The sequence below is a fragment of the Anas acuta genome, chromosome 1, assembly GCF_963932015.1.
Source record: "Anas acuta chromosome 1, bAnaAcu1.1, whole genome shotgun sequence".
In the NCBI taxonomy this organism is placed as follows: Eukaryota; Metazoa; Chordata; class Aves; order Anseriformes; family Anatidae; genus Anas; species Anas acuta.
In genome coordinates this window covers 6,405,764-6,426,616 of record NC_088979.1, presented here as the reverse complement: position 1 = coordinate 6,426,616, position 20,853 = coordinate 6,405,764, and the positions used below count along the sequence as shown (strand labels likewise).

At 45.2% G+C, this 20,853-nt stretch overlaps 1 protein-coding gene and 1 long non-coding RNA gene across 3 annotated transcripts in view; one reads left to right on the top strand and one right to left on the bottom strand.

The window, feature by feature from the left end:
• The window catches only part of RAB30 (RAB30, member RAS oncogene family), a 47,594-nt gene extending 41,404 nt beyond the window's left edge, over positions 1 to 6,190 (bottom strand). For both annotated transcript variants that reach the window (XR_011089839.1, XM_068660176.1), the window contains exon 1: positions 5,830 to 6,190. The gene's annotated coding sequence lies outside the window, so the exon portion shown is untranslated. The remainder of the gene's footprint in view (positions 1 to 5,829) is intronic.
• Positions 6,191 to 6,193: 3 nt separating this feature from the next.
• On the top strand, positions 6,194 to 18,887 carry LOC137844272 (uncharacterized). Its single transcript, XR_011089863.1, has 2 exons — positions 6,194 to 6,686; positions 7,200 to 18,887. It is a non-coding gene; the product is annotated as an uncharacterized lncRNA (long non-coding RNA).
• Positions 18,888 to 20,853: the final 1,966 nt, after the last annotated feature.

Genomic DNA, 20,853 nt, shown 5'->3' with positions numbered 1-20,853 from the left:
AACAGGAAAATAAGCCAACAAAGAGCTCTGTTTGCAGCATGGAGACCCCTAACTGGATATCTTGAGGCTACTAACAGGAAATCAGGTTGTCCAAGAAATAAGTTTATATACAAGTTTGTCTTACTGTGTTTTTAAGAAAGGATGTTCTTTGAAATAAATATCCTCAGTGCTGCATCCACAAGCGTCACAAGTACACCATGCATTAGACCTGGGAAGCACAAAAGATAGCCCCACAGAGAACTTCTCACTAATTAGAAATGAAGCTGGCTCCCTTTATAAACTTGTTAGATAAAAAGCTTTGACTGATCTATTTTCCATTACTGAGTTCAGGCAATGAAATTTAAATCACAGAGAAGCGCTAATGATTATTTTTCAAGTCAGCTTTTTATTACTGAAAGCATTCTCTGCAACACAGCAAAACCAAAATCTGGGCGTCTAGAAACATGACTTCTTTTCTAATCTCGGCAACCTTTCCACTTGTTCTTTGACTGTAAATCTGAACGTTGGCATTCACCTTCAAAACAAAGGCACTGGTCTAAATCCTTAACACGGATGGATCTTGGCTTCTACCGCAGTTCCCATCACTTTGGTATCTACGGGTGAATGGTTATTCAGAGCAGAAGAGCGATTGCTAGAAAGACAGGAGGGCTCAACAAGTTCCCATGCCTTACAATTCACCCAACACAGGGCAGAGTGTAGGGGGACCAGTTTGCTAATCAGACACACATCCTTCTTTCCACCCAACATCTTTAGCAGCCCATTCCCTATTGGTGTCACATTTTCTGCAGCTAAGAGTCACTGTTTCTGCCCATTCACAGCATTCCCCAGATTCATTTGTGGTCGGGGAGTACCCAAAGCTCCCCAGGGCTATTGCTGAGCATCACTACCTAGAAATGCAGTGGGAGGGTGGCTGCAGTGGAGTGGGTGGCAAAGAAAGGCTCAGGCAGAGGAAAATCCTCCACTGGAGAAAGCGGATGGGCACAAGCACGTCAACAGTCCCCTTTGAGCCAGTGCCATCTCAGTAGGGCCAGCCCAGCTGAGACAGCCCTTACAACCAGCTGGCTGCTCTGAGAAGCGGCTGCATCCTTCCACAGCCAGGCAAAGGGGCAATCCCAGCTGCTCCTTTCCTTCCATGGGTGCACAGATCAGCCAAAAATACCTGAAAGCACATGGACTGATCACGTACAGGCTCTCACATCCCAACAAACCAGTGCCAAAGCTCAGCACCATCCCACAGGACCAGGATCCGTGATGATTCCCTTGTGAGAATAACAGGATGGATTTGTATCGAGAAATACTCCCACTTTAAATGCACACACACTGCCCTTCGAGCAACTGATTTTTCGCTGAATGCACAATCAAAAAGCACAATTTTGGTTTCTGTGACTTTATTGCAGATGAGGAGCAGCCCAAGGCAGCCGTGGGTCAGGCTGCTGGGGCCCTGCATCGTGTTCCTCTCTTCGTGGACAGCATCTCTAGCAGGCCTGAGTTACCCAGGCGCTATTTGGCTTCTGTACACTTTGGCATCTCTAACATCTTTTTTTTTTTCCTCCTTCCTTTTCTAAACTCACCCTGCAGGATACAGTCTTTTGGGAAACCATGTGCAAGCTCATCTTTTTTCATGCCAGCACAGCTTTCCTTCTCCTTCCTCTTCTGTCTTTTCAAGGTCTAAAAGAAAACACCATTCAGATACTTAAAGGTTACAGTTAGCTTTTACTTCATCAGTGCCTTAAAAAGGAAGTATTTCTTCCAGAGGGAGAGTAAGTAAGTAGGGTATTCACAGATCTTGAACAGGACAGTAGCAAATTTCAGTGGAACTCCATACAGCTTGAGCAATATAAAAATCTTACTGAAGGTTTCTTCCTCTGTTTGTACAAGTATTCCCTAATTATCTCTGGAAAGTAATAGCTAGGTTAGTTTAAACAGGTGGTTTAAATTTTGCCTGAAGTACATCAGGGAACAGTCCACGTCTGCACAAAGAGAAGTGGGAGAGCAGTAACTCCGGGCGAGACAGGATGACAAACAGCAATTAACTCTCAAGCTGTTTGCAGCCTCTATAACTATCTAGAGCTCAATGCAACAAAGCTCTCCAATGATTTTTATCTATGCAGGGCAAAGTCAAATGACACTACAACACACATCTCACTAATACCTTGCTTTTGCCCTATATTCAGGGCCAACCCTAAATAGCACGGATGAGTTATGAAACTACTATAACAGTGACATACTTTCACGGGGTCTTCATTCTGTCTAAATATTGACAAGGGACATGTTCATCCCTGTTCTGCCCTAATTAATTCAACATATTAGCACCTAAGAAATGTTTGACCCAACTCCCTCAATTGAAATTCATAATTTAAGCAGAAGCTGACCAAAAGGTACCGGGATTGCATGGCAAACAGGACAGGACAGTTGTCTCACACTGTAAGAGAGCCATTAAAAATAAAATGAAGATTTAGTCAGTTATTGACAGAATCAATGGGGGGGGCAGGAAGCTAAATGACTTGCTGCAAAATGAAATCACAGGAACTGAAGAGTAAATCAAAGCACTGCCTGAGGTCATGTAATCTGTCCTCCAGCCAGAGGTGGGCTGGTGCTGAGCATCTCTGCCCCAAGCCCTGTCCAAACGGGTGGATGTTTTTAGCATTGGAAACCCACCTGTAATACAAAAGATGATTTTATTGCCTACCAAGTCTCCTGCCCTGAAGTTTTGCAAGCATTCATGCAAGCCTTCTGGTTTAAACAGCCTCATCACTGCTAGGTACACCTACCCAGTGTGCTTCTGCCATGCCAATCCCACTACTGCAATGAATCTCAAACTTTCCTATTGCCTGGGCAGTTGTTTAGCAAAGTGCACAAACCAGCCCCTACCACAAATTTTCTCACTCCTGTCTTTGTACTTGCTGACAGCAAGGCTTGCACTCACGCTGCTGGTCCTGCCCTAAAAAAAAATAAGACTTTTTTTTTTTAATTAGAAAATGAATTTATCTAATTCCCAGCTATAACAATTTCTTGCTTGGCTATATTTCATGTAAAAATAAGAAAAGGGGGGAAAAAAAGTTGCTGGTGAAGCACTTGCTCAGCCCCTGCACAGGGCCCTCCTCACCCACCCGCTGCTTCTCCAGGAACTCCAACTTCCTCACCAGGCCCTGACTCCCAGCTAGAAAATCCACAGCCTCCCATTGTTCTGTAGCAAAGACTTAAAAAAGACTTAAAAGACAGCAAGTCTGCTGCAGCTCTGGGTCTCCCCAAGTTCCTCACATCTCCCCAGCCCTTTGGTCCTCCAAACATAAGGCTGGGAGACACCACAGCCTCCAGGGAGGCTCGCACCTCTCTGTGCAGCAGCTCTGGGCTGTGGATGATGTTAGTGATAAAGCCAGTTTTGCCTTTTACCAGTACACCAGCCAATGACACCAAATGCAGTTTGATCCAGAAATGAACTAAAACCAACCAGCCAAAAAAAAAACTGGATAGGGTACAGCCAAGAGAACAATCTAGCCCTGAAGCCCTTTTCAGATGCTGGACACAAATAAGAAATTAAGGGGGAAAAATAAAATAGAGGAAATTTTTAGTGCTGCCTTGCTGGAAGAGTCCCTCTGCTTCCAGCAATTGGCATCTTGGGGGCTTCCTGAAGCACAGCGAATGCAAACATTGCATTTAGCTCCTTGCAGGATCAGGACACAAATTACTCAGGAGGAAGGGCCACTTCGCTCGTCTTTGTGGTGTCGCTGGAATCACTCATCTCATGAGCGATTTGCAGCTTTTGATCCATTTTTTTCCCTCAATTTCTGTCGCTGCAAAGCAAATTTTCATCTTATTAATAGTGTAGATTTCTGGACTACATCTTTAATCCACTTATTGCTGTAGTATCACATAGCTTGAAAATGCTAGCACACAAAACAACGCTGCTAGAAGTCTTCCTAAATTCAAGAGACCTAATAATTGGAGTAGTGATTAGACAAGCATAAATAGCAATACGCATGGAATGACACACAGGTATATAAAGATGAAAGCAGAATGAAATGGTGACATCACAAAAATGTCATTGCTTTTAAACTACAAAAATCCCTGGCCACGGACATCCTGTTCCTTCTCTACACCGTCTGCATCACTATTTCCCAGCACAATTCCCAGGCAAATTATCACTTCATTTCCAGTGCCTTCACTTCACAGCTACCAAAATTGCTGCTATAAAACTTCTCCTTTTACAGCCAGGAAGGGAAACCCTGGATCAGATTGCCGGTTCCCTCCCTTATAAAATAAAGGGGAAAATGCTATTCCAGGAAATAAATACATTAAAAAAAAAAAATAGCTAAACAAAGGCACCTCCTGCACACACTGGTGTTCTTCCCCTTTGAGTCTGTACCAGAGAGGAAGGAAAATGAAGCGATGAAAGGGATGCCAGGAGGGGGGGGGGGGATGCTGCGTGCGTCCCTCGGGAGCTCACTGCAAGAAGGGAGGCTACGAAGTGCTGCTCAGGGGCACCCCAAGCCCAGAGTGTTTACAAGCGGGTGCTGGACCCAAACAGGGAGGCTCATTGTCCCCGCTGCACTCATGTCACCCATCCCCAGAGCTGCAGCTCAGGGACAGCCTGCCAGAGGACACCCAGTGCCAACTACACGAGGGAAGGGCAGAAGCAAATACGCAGGAGAAAGGAGGAAAAAAATAAAATATTAAATACCCGCTCAGCTCTACGCTCTCTTCCTGCCCTCGGGACAGGCTCCAAGGAGTTTTAGGGTGGATTCAGTTTAAAGGGCACGGAGAGATGCGAGGAGCAGCACCCCTCTGCCCTCGCCCCTTTTCCAGCCACCAGTACCAAGGCAGAGGTCTGTGCTCCGCAAGGGGCTGCAGAAATACGAGAGGGGAAAGCACCCTGATGTCATGCTAGGGAAAATGCCTCGGATCTTGCACCAATATCGCAGCAGCGGTCACGCGAAGATCCCAGAGAGAGCAAGGAGCAAGCAAAGCTGCACCACGGCAGAGATTTGCTGGGGCACAAAGTTTTTCAGAAGTTCAAAATATCTGCCCTTATCGCGTTTCTGAACAGAAGGGAAAAGAAAAAAAAAAAAAAATCATTCAACAGTTTGTGAGTTGAAATAAAACATCAGGCTGTCCAACTGACAGCTTTGAAAATCTGCACTCCTGACACGGCTCAGAGAAAAAAAAAACAAAAACGAAAAAGCCACTCGCAGACGGATGCACAGCTCCACCGGACCCCTCTTTATGGGCAAGGACTTGGGAATGAGGGGGACAAACAGGAGAAACCCCAAGGCAACGCACACCAGCAACCACAAGCCCCATCCTTTATAAAAATAATAATAATAATAATAAAAAAACCTTATGTGACTTTTTGAAAAGCTTTTATTTTTTCCCCATCTCAGCAGCAAAGTACAGCGAAGAAAAGCCCACCCCATTGATTTTTCACCGCTGCACCGTATGGGATGCAAACAGGGCAGGGTCCCCCAGCATCCCGGTACCCGGCACGAACCATCCCGCATCGCCCCCAAAGGACCGGGGAGGGGTCCGCTAATCAGTGCTCTAATTAGGCTTTTTTTTAAAGAAAAAAAAAAAAAATTGCTTTTTTTTTTTTTTCAATAGCAGTAACCCGGGAGAGCCGGCACAGCACAGCCCCGCGTTGGGAAACGCGCCGTGCGGGTAAAGGTATTGGGGTGCGAATAAAAAAAAAAGGAGAAATGAAATAAAATAGAAGAGAATAACTAAAATAAAATAGAATAATTAAAAGAACAATTAAAATAAGACAGAATAATTAAAATAGAAGAGAACAAAATAGAAGAGAACCGGATAGAATAAAACAAGAGCAGAACTCACCTGGTTCGGGATTTTTCCTCCCCCTCCACGACCACAAAACCAGGCGGGAGCCGGGCGCTGCTCCCCGGCGGTGGGGTGGTTTTGTGTTTTTTTTTTTGGGGGGGGGGGATGTGGTGCAGCCCCCCGGGGGTCGGTGCCGGGCGCCCCCCGGTGCTGTGCTCCCCCCCCGGGGCTGGGGGCCGGGCTGCGAGCACCCCACAGGGCGCCGACCCCCCCCGGACCCCCCTGCGGTGCCCCGCGGCTCCCCGGGCTGGGCGCGCAGCCACCCCCGGGGCAGCCCCCCCCCTCTTATTATATATATATATATATTTTTTCCCCGTTATGCACGCAGCGAGGCACTCCCCCCCTCAAAGGCTCGGTGCGGGAGGACCCCCCCGAGGGGCTGGGCGCGAGGGAACCCCCCCGAGGGGCTCGGTGCGAGGCCGCCCCCGGTGCCGGGGCTGCAGGAGCGGAGCCCCCCCCCTCGGGCCCCCCCCTCCCCTCCCGGCAGGGGGAGGCGGTGCCAGCGGAGCACAATGCCCGGGCGATGACATCACCCCTCTCCCCCATTGGCCGAAGCCGGCCCGCAGCGCAGGCTTCTGGGAGTTGTAGTCACCCTCGCTATTCCCTCCTATAGGGAGGGGGTGAAGGCGGACTCGCTTTCCCGGCAGGCCCCGCGCCGCGCAGCCGCATGGAGGAGGAGGAGGGGGGCGGTGGCGGGCGCCATGTTGGTGGCGTGAGGGTGGTGGCGGTGCGGGAGGGGAGCCGGGCTAAGATGTCGGAAAGGGGGGCGGAGGGGGGGCGCTGGGTGCCTTCTGAGCAGGGGGAGGCTCCGCGAGCCCTCCGCGGCGGGGCCCTGAGGAGCGACGCCCGCTGAGGTGGGTGTGAGGGGGGAGCCTGGGAGCTGGAGGCAGCTCGGTGAGGTGAGGTGGGGTTGGGGCATTTTGGGGGGGGGGGGGGTTGGGAGGTGTTTTGGGGGGGTGGTGGTGGAGGCCGCCTGGGGTTGTGCAGGAAGGCGGCGTGGCTCTGGGATAAGGGCTGAGTGCTGGGCTGTGGTGCAGGAGTCACGGCACCTGGCGTGGGGCGAAGCGCAGGGGGTGGTTTGAGGAGCCTCGGGGTGGTTGCAGGGGACGCGGCCTTGTCACGCAGCTGGCGGTGCCCTGAGCTGCCGCCGCCGCTGGGCTCTTGCAGGGGTCGGGCTGGTTGTGGCCGTGCTGGCGGTTCGGGGGGCGGAAATAAGTGGCAGAGTGTGCCCAGCAGGAGGAGCTGTGCCGCCTCCCAAGGGCAGCTCTCCTCACTGCCGTACGCACGGAATGGGTAAGGTGGTGTTAAGGCCTCTCTGTGTGGCCTGGAAGTAGCCCAGTTAATGTGTTTCCCTGTCTTCTTATCAGGGCTTAAGGAGCTGACCGGTTCCAGGTGCTGTCTTGGGTTCAGCATACTCGCTGCCTGGCTTGGAGGATGCCAGCTAGATTTTTTTTAATGGCTGTAGAATTTCCTGTACTGACAATAAGCTCTGCTTGTGCTGTTCTTTGTGAGAGAATAGAAAATTAGCCATTTATCAAATGAGAAGCTCATCTCTGGTAAGGGGACTGGAGTTCTCTTGTTATTGCTGAAATGATTTTTTCTCTAAACTGGGAGGAAAGGCAATGATGTATTGTATGGTTTGTGAAATTATATGGTTTTTAATTACAGCTCATTCCTGTGAAATAAAGTTCTTTATTACTTCAAGAGGACACTCCATTGAAAGGAGTTGAAGAGTTTTGTAGGCTCCCTGCAAGAGTGAGCCTAAGTCGAATAATGGTGTAGGTCAGGAAAAAGGATTTAAAAGGTTTTATTTCTAAAATACTTTGGCCCCTCCTGGAGGTAAGTACAATGCGTTTGCTCAGGGTAATACCTCACAGTAACTATGCAGGTATGGAAGTTGTTTGCCTAAGGGTACATCCAGATGGTGGAGGAAGGGTGTCATGAGATATAATTCCTAACCACATCATTAAACCTAAATGTTGGAGTCTTTCAGGATTTGTTGATACTACAGCAATGCGTGCCATTCTTCCATCTCTTTAAATCCAGATCCATCTAGTTAAAGAATCTGAACTAATTCCTAGCTTTTCCCATCCTCTTGCAAAAGACCAGGTGTCTTTGGAGGTGCGCCTTACATAGTTCTCCCTACCCCAGTTTATCCCTTTTGCCATCTTCATCACTGAAGGAAAGGAGAATATAATGCTCTGTTGGCGCTATAACTTTCAGTAGTAGTTGTAAACATCTGAAGAATCCTGAATTACAGGCATCCCCGCCTTTGTCTTCTTTCTCTGTGCCGCTGTGGCAGTTGTGCCATGGAAAAAAAAAGGCAGTGGCATGATGATATGTTACAACAGTTGCTCTCTTTAAACTTCAAACCTGTGCTTATATCTGTGTAGCTGATGCCAAATAATAATGGTAAGTATTGCAATGTCTTCTCTATAACCGGCAGAAAACATGGATGTGAAATCCTCATCCAAGGTTCAAATATATACTTTTAAACTGGTTTAGAAACAATTCCACTGGCATTGGCCCTTCTCTTTCTGTCCTTCCTCTCTGATCCAATGCTGCTGCTCAGGGCAGAAAGCAAGGATGCATCCTGCTTTACAAGTAAAATTACTTCACTATTTTACTATTCTTCGTTATCTGAAGGTGCTGCAGATGTCTCAGCTAAGAGTTGCTTTAGGAGATTGAAATGTAGAAATAAAGAATTAATGTAAGAAAGTACCCAGATGAATACATGATGCAGCAGACAAGTAAAATACTCCTGTGTTGTATGGTTTACTTTCATGATTCTGGGGTGGTCTAATATTTGTCACCATGAATTTTACTGATCACAACTTGCAAGAGTTTTTAATCGTAAAACCTTTGTTGTCTCAAATTTAGATACTTTTTGTACAGTGTTTGTTTGAAAATGATCGTGTCTGCTTACCTTCTGACTCAACAGGTCCTAATTGCAAGATCTGCAACAAGCTTATAACCCTTATAGCCACGCTGTGGAAATAAGTGTTGTCGCTGTTGTCACAGTGTTTCACACCAGAAGACTTAAGGTGACAATAGAATCAAATGCCTGCCTTTGCCATTTCTAGAATGCATGGGTATACTCTGGTTTAATAGTTTATGAAAGCTTGTTCAAGTCTCTGAAAGGTGCCGAGCCTGCTAAGCTGCCATGGTTGTTTATACTTCAGTTATTTTGTCAAAATTCTACACGATAGGAGCTACAACTCCCATGTTAGAAAAATGATTTTGGTCACAGTAAACTCAGGTAAGCAACTACTCAGTGCCCTGAAATAGGGAGAAGCAGTTGGAAGTCCCAGAAGATGGGTAAAGAAGACATAGAAGGATAAGTAGGAATGTGTGATGCCTGTTCGCTGTTTTTCTTAAAGAAGAAATTAATGCATTTTCATACATGGAAACTTCCTATCTCAGCTTTCATTCTGAAAGGTTCTTTCTCTTCCTTAAAACCTAAAGGATTTGCATGCTATAAATTCAACCTTCCCTGGATAGTATGCAAAAACGGGTCTACAGTCTGTATGAGAAATACACAGGTCTACAAGATGAAGCGTGAAGTTGGTCCTATATAACTTCAGCCATCAAACCTGCTGGGTGGAAACATTTTCATGTGCACTCAAACAGGAAGTGGAGGATGGTTTCTAAAGGTAACTGATAAAATCTGTACTAGTCTTGGCACTTAAAAAAAAAAAAAATCAATTCTCTTACTATCCCAGCTACAAAACTTAGTTGTCCACAGTTCCCATGGGGAAAGGGGTTAAGCTGAAGAGTCACAGCCAGATTACTTGCTTTAGAGCTTATGAGGAAAGGGGGGTAAAGACTTTCAAATTACTGCTCTGATTTTGGGGTTTAAGCAGTTGCTGTGAGCTTTCTTGTTTGTAATGATCTCCAACAGAGCTGCATCCTGAAGAGTTTACAGCTGCAGGGTGAGAGAGTGGATTGAGCTGGGCATAGCAGGTAAAAACTATATGGTGTTACTGTTCTCAAGAATCTTAATGGTAACTCAGGAAAATAATCTTAAATACATTATTTATTCTACTTTGTTCTTAAACAGAACTTGAAAAGGCACAGGTAAGAGCAGAAGGATTCTGTACCTCAAGTGTTCATAAATTATGGGGACACAGTTAAATATCCAGGAGACCCTAGAATTCCTGCATTAACTTTTTTTTATTTTTCAGTGCAAGAAGAGTGCTTTGAGAGCAGTTGAGAACCTCTTCAGGTGTCCTAAGCATGTTCTCCAACTGAAACGTGGCAGCAGTTCAATAGCAGTTACACAACAGAAGGGGGTTTGCACAGTACTGCAAGTCCTGGATTCATAGGAACTGGTTTTAGTAGAGAGAAGACCTCAGGTTTCTCCAGAACTTTTAACTCCTGTGAACGTAAATGAGGACTCATCCGCAGTACTGAAGAGGAAACTTACTCCTACTGTTGACACTGGACAGGAGGATTAGGATAGGGGACTTATTTCATTCTAGGCAGAGCGCTGCCTTTGAAAAACTGCAGGCAGTCCTAAGTACAGGAGATTCCAGTTGTGGGAAAATCCCCCTTGGGAGGGCACACTAACAACCAGGAGAACTTGGTAAACAAGGGAAACACAAGTTAAGCATGCTGCTTCTCAGCTAAGTGCAGGCATTTCTCTTCAGGTGATGTGACTTAAGGTGTCCTTTGAAGACCACAGAGTTACTGCCAGACTACATTCCCATTTCTCTTAAGAACTTAAATGCAGTTGCACAGTCCAGGGCCACCCAAGTAGTTTTAGTCTCGGTCAAGTGAGAGAATACTTATTGATTTAAAAATAAGAGTACTTTTTGGTCCCCTTGAGTCCTGCAGAGCTATTGGAGCGGTGCACTGAAGGTAAGCTTTCCCCACCCACATGTTGCAAGAGACTGGCACACAGATCACTTGGGGGTCCAGGGCTGAACATAAAGCCTTTGGCTGGCTGTGATCTAGCTGTCATGTACCCAACAAGCACACCTCAGCAATTCCACGTGGAACGAGAAAGTTAACACTGGGGCTGCACTGGTTCAGATGTGCTCTGTGTGCGCACTGTGCTCATTGGCACAACACTTGATTTCATACTGTGTTGCATAAAGCACGCAGAGTATCATGCTGAGGTTACACTGAGTACAGACCCTGCTCTCATGCCAGTAATCCTGGGAAGGTCTATTTTTGTTGTGTAGTGGTAAACCTGGGTTTGTAAATGATACTGGCTCACTCAGGTGCCAGTGTGCCTGTCCATGCCAGAGCAGTACTCCATGAGCTGGCAAATCCTTAAGCATGGTACTAGTTTTCAGTTATTTAAAAAAAAATAAAAGGGAGGGGAGGTATGAGGGGGTTAGGCAGGGATTTTTTTTTCTGATGGGTGACACCAAATTTAAAAGCTGACTAAAAATATCTCTTTGGGAAAGTACATTTTAGGAAAATATAAATGCTGTGATTAGGGTAATGTGACCCACCGGTTATGGCCATTGTCCAGCACGGTTCCTCATCCCTGGTTGTGTATAGTTTTTTGTTTTGTTTTGTGGTTTACGTGAAAAAGCACGTTGGACATAGGGAGACTGTGAAAACTATAACCATAGGTAAAAATGTCACAGCTGCTTTTTTGTTAAATCACACACCATTTATTTTCTAAGAAAGTCCTGCAACTAAATTGCTGGAGTCCCAGGTTATGCGTGTGTTCCCACTTCTCTGGCTACTTAGGTGCAATGGCACAAAATTACTCCTTGCTTTCTACACAATTCAGTTTAAAATACAAGTCTTTCCAGTGTGAGTACTGTGCAGCAGTATCATTGGAGCATTCCTTAACATGCACAAGCCGTTTCCATGTCGGTATGTAACACTGCAGTGTGAAAAAGCACCCAGCTGCAGGGATGGTGCCATTTGATAGTGTCTCCTGTGCTGGAATTCCCTGGTTTTACTCCCCTTGCCTTGGACTCTGGTGACTGGTGTTTTTCTGAACTTTTTCTGTGTGTTCTCGCTCTATCATGTACCTGATTATTTTTTGTTTGTTTTTGCCATTTCTCTGCAAATACCTTTTCATGGAAAACGGGGAACAACAGTAAGTACCTAGGTTCCTGGCCAAGTTTCCATTTGCATGGTTTCACTTGCTCCATTCTGCCAAGTTACATGCAGTGTCCGAAGGATATAATTTAGTGGACTGCTGGTAAGAAGCTAACCTTTACATCTTGGCCCCAGCCCACGTAGGTCAGGTTTATACAAGCCTGCTTCCTTAGGATGAATCCAGTGGCTAGTCTTTTACAGCCTTTGGTTTTCTGTTGCACTGCTTTATGACAAAATAATGTTATGCTGCTCTTGCAGACCCTTAAAAAGGGGTAATGTTGGGGGTGATTGCATTATACCTGCTGAGTTGCACAGCCCAGAATCTTCTGAGCATTGCTCTTCTATTTACACAAGACCTCGGGCTCTCAAGTGTCCTAACTGCTCAGGTTCTGGGTTCATCTGTACCAGGGTGGCTTTGTATCCAGCAGAGCCTTTTGGGGCATGCATTCCCAGAAGGTCCACAACCCGAGCTTTGCATTCTCAGAAAATGTAGCTGTGTGATGTGGGCTTGGTGGCACGGCTCATTTAAGGTGCTTGCTGTTATCTTTTGCCCCTTGCACTCCTGTTCCACAGTACACGGTTCCCTGGCATGCCAACGCTGCCATCTGTAGCGGCACAGAGATTAGTCAGGATGTTATGTGCCCTGCCCTGTGTGCTTTTCTTTGGCCTGGAGTGGAAGCAGGAGGGGTTTGTAGTTCTGTGGCTCTTTTTTAAACCTGGATCAGGTCAGTGAGGTGGTTGAGAGCATTTCAAACACGGCAGTAAAAATCAGCGATCAGGTGCACAGCAGAAGTTGGCCTTTGGGCTGGTTGCTGAAGCTTCTATCTCATTAAACCATGTACCTAAAGATGCAGTTCATTTTGTGGGGGAGGAGCAGCACCGTGTCCCTTGTGTATGATTGCTATTGTTAACTGTGTTTTTTCTGCTTTAGGTCCCTGATACAGGACGCAGCCAAATGTTTGCTGCATGTAGCCTTCTGACTAGGGAGTGGCAGCTTGAGAAACCCCGATGCCTGTAAGTGTAGGGGGAGAAGAGATTTAGAGATGTGGAGGAGTTTTCCCAAAGTGTTGCCTTTTATAACTGCTACGGAGAGTACTAACTTCTTACCTTATAATGTAAGTATCTCTCACGGTTAAGGAGTTCTGTCGCCCCTGCACACCTAGCCAAATACACCTCTTATATTTAATGACAGAGTAGATCTACACAAAGAATTAAGTACTGAAATGATTCACGTGATAGATGTTTTTCATGTCAATATTTTCCAGTGGTCCTGATAAAAGTGAATCAGTTTCATTACAGTGGACGTCTTTACTATGTAAATACGATTTACTGCCTCCACTCTGGTAATGGTGAATCTTATCCTCTGGTGAGCCTGTCTCTCAAAGTGAGCCTGGTGAGGATGACGCAGTGGCAGCCATTTCAGAATGAAATGTGCAGTGGTTTTACTGTTATGGTTCTGCTTTAGTCAATGTCAGCTATAATAGTAATTGCATCCCTAAAGAGATTATTGCTGCTGTTAAACTTTCTGGAAAAACAAATAGGTAGAGGCAGATGCAGTCCTCATGTGAATTGGCCGGAGGGTGTTGCACAGCCAAGTGGGTACTGCATCTCATGTGAGATGAAGGACATCGGTGCTTTATGAGTCTGTGGCAGTGAAGTCCATTGACCTCCCTGCAAATTCCTGCCTGCTGAAAGCTCCTCTTGCCTCTTGGTTTTGTGAGTGGAGCAACTACTGGCCTAATGCTTCCCGCTGGAAACAAGCAGGTAAGGAAAGGGAGTTGATTTAGTGGGTACCCTGAACCAATGAAAATGAATTATTTTGTTTACTCTTAATTTATAAATATTACTCACATATTTATAAACCAATGTATCATATTGTAAATATTCATAAATGTGGACATAATATATGTGTATATATTTGTATAATATGTATCACCCATATTTATAGGTATATAAGACTGCAGTTTATACGTATATAAATCAATAAGCCAGGGGAATCAAGGAAAAATAGAGAAGTGTGTTGCCAACGGGATCCTGGGATGGAGCAGCTGTTCCTGTTGAGAACAAGTCAAAGGTGACAGTCTGGTCCCAGGTAAGTATGGCTTGTGCAAATTTTCTTGTTTTGTTAAAATTTCTAATTATTTCTCTCTTTCCAGCTCTCATCCTTCAGCAGGTTCTTTGGCTGTGGGTTAACCTTGTCAGGAATATCAAGGCATGTGACATGCTTGGCCACAGAAGTCGGTACGTGTGGGGTCTCTCACAAGTTCCTGTCAACACTTCAGCAGTGCAGCTCTCCAGAATGGATAACGTTGCTGCCATTCATTCTGAGTGGCATCATGGTCTCTTTTACATGGGTTTTACACTATCTCAGTTATCTCAACCTTTTGCTACAGTCAGTTTTTCATTATCTGAAGGTAAATTTAGGTACAAGTCATGACAGGCAAGGTCCTGGCTTGGAATATGCCTGCCTTCCTGTAGCACTCAGTCACACTCTGGTATGGGTGGATTTTCCTCTTAGGTACAGTCAATTTGCCAGTCTTATTCCTCCCAAAGCCATTATGCAGCTGAATTTTCTATCTTTTCCAGTTCTTTATCTGCACAGCTTCCAGGTAATGTGTACCTTTGGGGCACAGTGGGATGGCTACCCCGGGCTTCCCCAAAATTACTGCTCAGCAGTCAGGCAGTGATATAAATACAAGATGTTATTTTGCTCGTGCCCACCAACCATGAATGGTTTTTTGATTTGTCACCACTTAATTTCTAAGTAACACCCAGGTTATCCAAACTTTGTTCTCCCTGCCATATGCAGCACCATGCACTCTGTATTCACTCTGTAGGTTACACCCTGATACTGGTAATACTGGTGGCTACAGAATTCCAGCTATTACATCCCGTCATTAGAAGAAAGGAGGGGAAAAATAAATCTTTCCCTTTTCTTTTAGGATTCCCTGACTGGCTCCAGAGCTGGTGCATGAGGTTGTGAGCAGCTGCTGCCCTCTGTCCTGTTTTCTCCTGCCCTGGATGGTGGGACAGCAGCACCCTATGGTGAGGGGGCACCACTCTCACAAGCTGCTCCCGTCTCTGTCTGAACAGGCATGGTGCTTCTGTCCCTGTCTGTTCCTAGGTCTGTGTCCCCCTTCCTGAAGCTCACTTCTTTTACTGTTTGAAAACAGCTCTTCTAACGAATATGACCCTTTTAGCACATGCAGTCCTTAGGTACAGGAGGGCTTGAATGTGTCTTGGCATGCCACCAGAAGACTTTTTTTTCATGGGTGACTGAAGAAATCTGCTCTTCCATATATAGTTTGTAACAGAGGGGACATGAATGTGGACAAAACCAAAGAAATACCTTTGTAGAGACTTGATGAGCTTGCAACATGAAGATGGGCCTAACCTTTTTCAAAGGGTCCTTCAGAGGAAGTGTTAGGTGAGGGGAGGGGAGAAACTTCTGACCTATTTCTACTTTCTAGTGAATGTTTGAGCAAAATAATAGCTAGAGAAGCCCTGCATGTTATGTGTAGTAATCAATTAGAGCAAGGGCTGGATGCAGCTGCAATGGGAGGGAACGGCACGGTTCCCCCATCACAGAACCATGGCACCCATAACACTAATGGGCAGGGAGACAGGCTTGGTCCCTCCACCTCTCACTCAGGTCACACATCTGAAGCCTTCAAATACTACATGGTGCTGCAAAATGCAAGTCAGAGGTGTTTTGAAGTTGGAGAGGCTACTCTAGCTGCTGGGCTGTTGTACTGGTGGGCCTCCAGCAGAGGGGAGCTCTAAGAGTGTTCAGGCATTGCTTTAGTGCTTTAGTGTTTGCTTTTCCAGAATCACAGAATGGCTTGGGCTGGAAGGGACATAAAAGATCACGTAGTTCCAAACCCCCTGCCCTGGGCAGAGATGCCACCCACGAGATCAGATTGCCCCAGGCCATGTCCAACCTCGCCTTGAACATCTCCGGGGATGGGGCATCTCCACAACCTCTCTGGGCAGCCTGTGCCAGGGCCTCACCACCCTCTGAGTGAAGAATTTCCTCCTACTCTCAAATCTAAATCTCCCCTCTTTTAGTTTAAAGTTATCCCCCTTGTCCTATCGTTATCTGTGTGAGCAAAGAGTCACTCCATCTTTTTTTTTTTTTTTTTTTTTAAGCCCCCCATAAGTACTGAAAGGCTGCAATGAGATCTCCCTGGAGCCTTCTCTTCTCCAGGTTGAACAACCCCAGCTCTCTCAGCCTTCCTTCACAGGAGAGGTGTTCCAGCCCCTTGATCATCCTTGTGGCCCTCCTCTGGACCTGCTCTGACAGCCCCACATTCTTGTGCTGGAGGCCCCAGACCTGGATGCATTACTCCAGGTGGGGCCTCACAAGGGCAGAGCAGAGGGGGACAATCACCTCCCTCCACCTGCTGGCTGCTCCTCTGTTGGTGCAGCCCAGAACACAGTTGGCCTTCTGGGCTGCAAGCATGCACTGCCAGCTCATGTCAAGCTTTCTGTCCACCAGAACCCCAAGTCCTTCTCTGCAGGGCTGCTCTCAGTGATTTTTTCTCCCAGTCTGTACTCTGGGCCAGGATTGCCCTGTTCCAGGTGCAGCAGCCTGAATATGGAATCTTTCCGTTGTTATCATAGAATCATCTAAGTTGGAAAAGACCTTCAAGATCACCAAGTCCCATTACTAAACCACATCCCTTAGTGCCACATCCACACATTTCCTAAATACCTCCAGGGTTGGGTATTCACACGGTCTCTGTGAAGAAATCCTCGCTAATGTCCAAACTAAGCCTCCCGTTGAGAACTTCCAGTTGCATCCTATCGCTTGACATCTAACTAAGCAGCCCAAATTCCCCCAGCTGCTCCTCATAAGTCTTATTTTCCAGTCCCTTCACCAGTTACATTGCTCTTTCTGCACATGCTCAATCTGTTCCACATCCTTGCAGGGCAGGCCCAAAACTGAGCACGAAATTCAAGGTGCAGTCTCACCAGGGCAGCATGCAAGGGGACGATCACTTCCCTAGTCCTGTTGGCCACACTAGTTCTAATCCAGGCCAGAATGCCATTGGTCTTCTTGGTCACCTGGGCATGCTGCTGGCTCGTGTTCATAGATGTTCTTCCAGACAAGAATAGCCAAATATCATAATATAGGAAGAGAGATTTGAGATGTTGTTACCATTGATTAGTAACTTTCAGTCCAGGACCAAAATACATGGAAGAAATAACTGAATACGTTGTAAGTGTTCTAGCATTTATTATGGATTGAAACTAAAACACTTACTGGGTTTGTGTGTAGAGTGAAACAGATTCATCTCACCAGAATTCAGGCATGCAACAGATGCCCAGCCCTTGCCTAGACCTTGCTTACAATCCATGGAGGGGACAGTGTACATCACAAGGGTTATCCATCCAATCCCTCTTTTCTTGATTTGGGAATCTAAGTTTGCAGAACACAGGCTAGCCAGAGCCTGATCCCAAACATTATTTGTGCATATATAATTATTCTCATGTGTAGTCCCCTATTTTTGACAGTTAATGACTAGACAGTTAATTATGTGAGTAACTATTATGCAGGAATGGGCTCAATTCTCATTGCTTGTGTTACAGAGAGACTAATTTGTCTCTGGAGATGTCTGTTCCTCCAACAGAGGAACTACAGAGGGAGCAGAGGCTAGAGCAGTTCATAGGTAGACTTCTAACCTACACACGTAGCTTAGGTAAATCTAACCCATCATGTCTACCGCTTATGTTACTAATATTGGGTAATACCTGCTTCATCTCTAAAGGTCTGTAGGTACTTATCAGATTTTATGGGATCTGATTTCACAGCTGATGGCATAAGGTATAACAGTTACTTATATAATTAGTAGGTAGCCAATAGCTTTTCTAAAATCAGAAGAATTCCACATGGGAGCAATTGCATGTGTGTAGGTAGGTTAGGGTGTTGTTGGCTGGAGATCTGTTAGGAAGCACTACATAAAAACAGTCACTGTAAGCGATGATGGAAAATGTATCGTGTTCTAATATATAGTGATTCTGTATTACATGTTCTGTTGGGAACTCTCCTACACAATAATTGTTTTTAACAAAAACTGAAAAAAAGTGTTTGAAAAAAAATCAAAAATTCCTGTCCTTGATTTCAGGACAGTCATTTACTACTCAGGACCTGTATTTTCAAAACTGAAATTTTCAAAACTCCTATCAGTTTGCAGAAACAGAGCAAACTAGTGACCAACTCAAGCAAAAGACTTCCATGGTCCAATCCAAGATTTCCATGGCATTTGCCATAAATGGCTACAAAGAGCAGATAATTTCTGTCTACCCTTTCCACAAAATATAGGCAATATCAAAAACACGAGTAGGATTTACATCCTCCTCTTCTGCAGGAATAAACCCTTTTGAACCAGTTTCCAAAACTGTGTCCACAGCACAAGAAGTGTGATTTATTTGAAGGCAGAGAAACACCACAAGAATGACTAAAGGATTAGAGGAACACGGTTGGGAAGATAAGACAAGGTTATTACAGGTATGGGGACATATTCATGGCATCAGCATATACTGTGGCTCTTCCAGAACAGTTTCCAGTCTACACAAGACTGTATAGAGCTATCTGCATGGTTTTAAGTGTGATCAGCACTTGAGCTCTGTTTTGAGTTAATAATATGGAAAACCTGCTGTGTGATTCCTTGCCGTAATGACCTGTTAGTATACACATGGGCTTTCAGGCTATGAAAATGACCCATGATTTATAAAATATCTTCTTCCTGTTTGCAGTGATGCAGTAAAATACTGAGTCATCTCTAACCCTTTAGCTTTCCCTGTACAGGGTTGTTCTTGTTTGCTATGTCTCCTACTGTTTGGGTTGATGATAACGCACAGCAGTTTTCACTTGAACTAGTTCCAGTGGTATCACTTCTGGATGAATTATTACCCTTTCTTAGGGAAAAAATTTTGAGTTACATCACTGTTGATTTGAATTACAATAAAATACAAAACAATGAGCAGTCTGTGTAGTTTTGATGAAATTATTGAGCTTTGACTTGGGGGATTAATTACCTGCATTCACTGCAAGCTCTATTTTTTGATTCCCTAAAGCAAGGTTAAATTATGTCAGTATTATAGTCCTTATCTTTTCCACAGAGGAGGCTCTGATTTGCTTTTATTTTTCCCTGTGATGACCAATCCATGTATACAGATAGATAAGTACAGGAAGGTCAAGGTCTAGTCTCATCTTGATGAGAATGTTTCTTGCTTTGTTTAAACAAAGCCAAGCTGTAAAGAAAGTATGCCCTAGATCTCTGTTTCAGATCTACTGTTATCAAGACTCACATCAAGAATTCATTCCATTCTGAAATTATATCCCTTACTCTTACAATCTAGTTCAACTCCTAGAATGGTTTGGGTTCCATCTACTAAAATAGTTTTTTTGTTTGTTTGTTTGTTTTTCTAGTAACAAAACCCTGTCATCCAAAATTCTATTTGTCTATGAATTTGTCCATCACCTTACAGATCATGGTCCCTTATGAAGATCTTTTCAGCCGTCTACACAAACGGCTCTGATTTTCTAGGACTTGCACTGATTTGTTTGTATGTCCTAACTCTATGCCTTAAGCATGTCATGGCAGCAACCACTCCTGTCCTCATCTTTTCCAACATAATATGGGCAACTTCCCATTTTGCATATCGACTTGAAGTGGCTTCTTGCCCAACAGATTGCTTTGCATGGCATGCCAAGGCACCTAATTCTCTTCCTACAGTGTAATGAGCCCAGGGGCCCAAGTTCTGGCTTTAGCTAGAATGTGGCTATGCAATGCTCCACCAGACTGTATTTCTGACGTTTGGAGCAAGTCCCTAATGCCACTGAAATCTCAGCAGTGTGCTATCTGACCCTTCAGTGGGTCAGATCTGACCCTATCTGACCCCTACTCCTTCAGTGGAGTAGGTGTGTGAAAACCGAACGTAAATCCTTTCATCAGGCTAGCGCAGTTGGGAATTGTATCCCTTGTCTACAGATTATAGTGCAAGTTTGAATAAAGCGTGATGGTAGCTCCCATTTCTCATTCAGAGCTTAGTTTAGTTTAGCTTTGTCTGAAAACATTCACAGTGGCCGTGCTGTCTGATGAGTGTGCTGACAAAAAGCTGGAGACCGCAGAGGTTTGTTGTTGATTCCTTCCTGCCACCAAGACATTCCTGCTCATCTCTTGCCCGGTGTCACAAGCAACTTATTGGTCTTGCCTATCACTGGGTTCAGCTGCTTCAGAGCAAATTCCCGTATGAGCTGTGCCACTGTAAAGTCATCACACCTTCCTACAACCAAGTCTTTTTCGGATATTTTCCCCCAGAGAAAGAGGAAAGAAGATGGAACAACCAAAATGACAGAATGAGGTAAAAGAGCCAGCAATTTTCCAGATTTGAAAGGCAGTGCCTCTGGATCCCCACAATTTGCAATTGCTTTGTCAAGACATAGAATTTTTCAAAATCTTTGGCAAGGGAAACATGCATGTGACATGTTGTTTCTCCTCGTGGAACATTTTAATGGCTATGTTCAGCTCTCCCAGTGGGATCTTACTTTCTTAGAGCAGGAATTTGTCACCACTTACTTGACTCGGATGAACTCTCTGCCAAAATCAACAAGGAAGGAATTGGCAGGACGGACGTTAGCAATAGGGAAATTGTGACATGTTTGAAGAGAACACAGGCTCGGAGGAGGAGCTACTTCTGTTTCAAAATGCAACTTCTTATCTTCAAAACAAGCTTTACTCTTTCATGCAGATGTCTCGCCCCTGCCTTGCAGCAATGCTAGGATGTTTTATCTTGTGAAAAGCCAAGGGAAAGAGATCTTACTACAGTGAAAATACCTACTCACATGCTATTTAAACACCGGTCATTCTATTCAGCTGAACTAAAACAAGCATTACAGTCAGGTGGGACTGTGATGATTAGAAGTCTCAGCAGTTATTACAGGGTTTG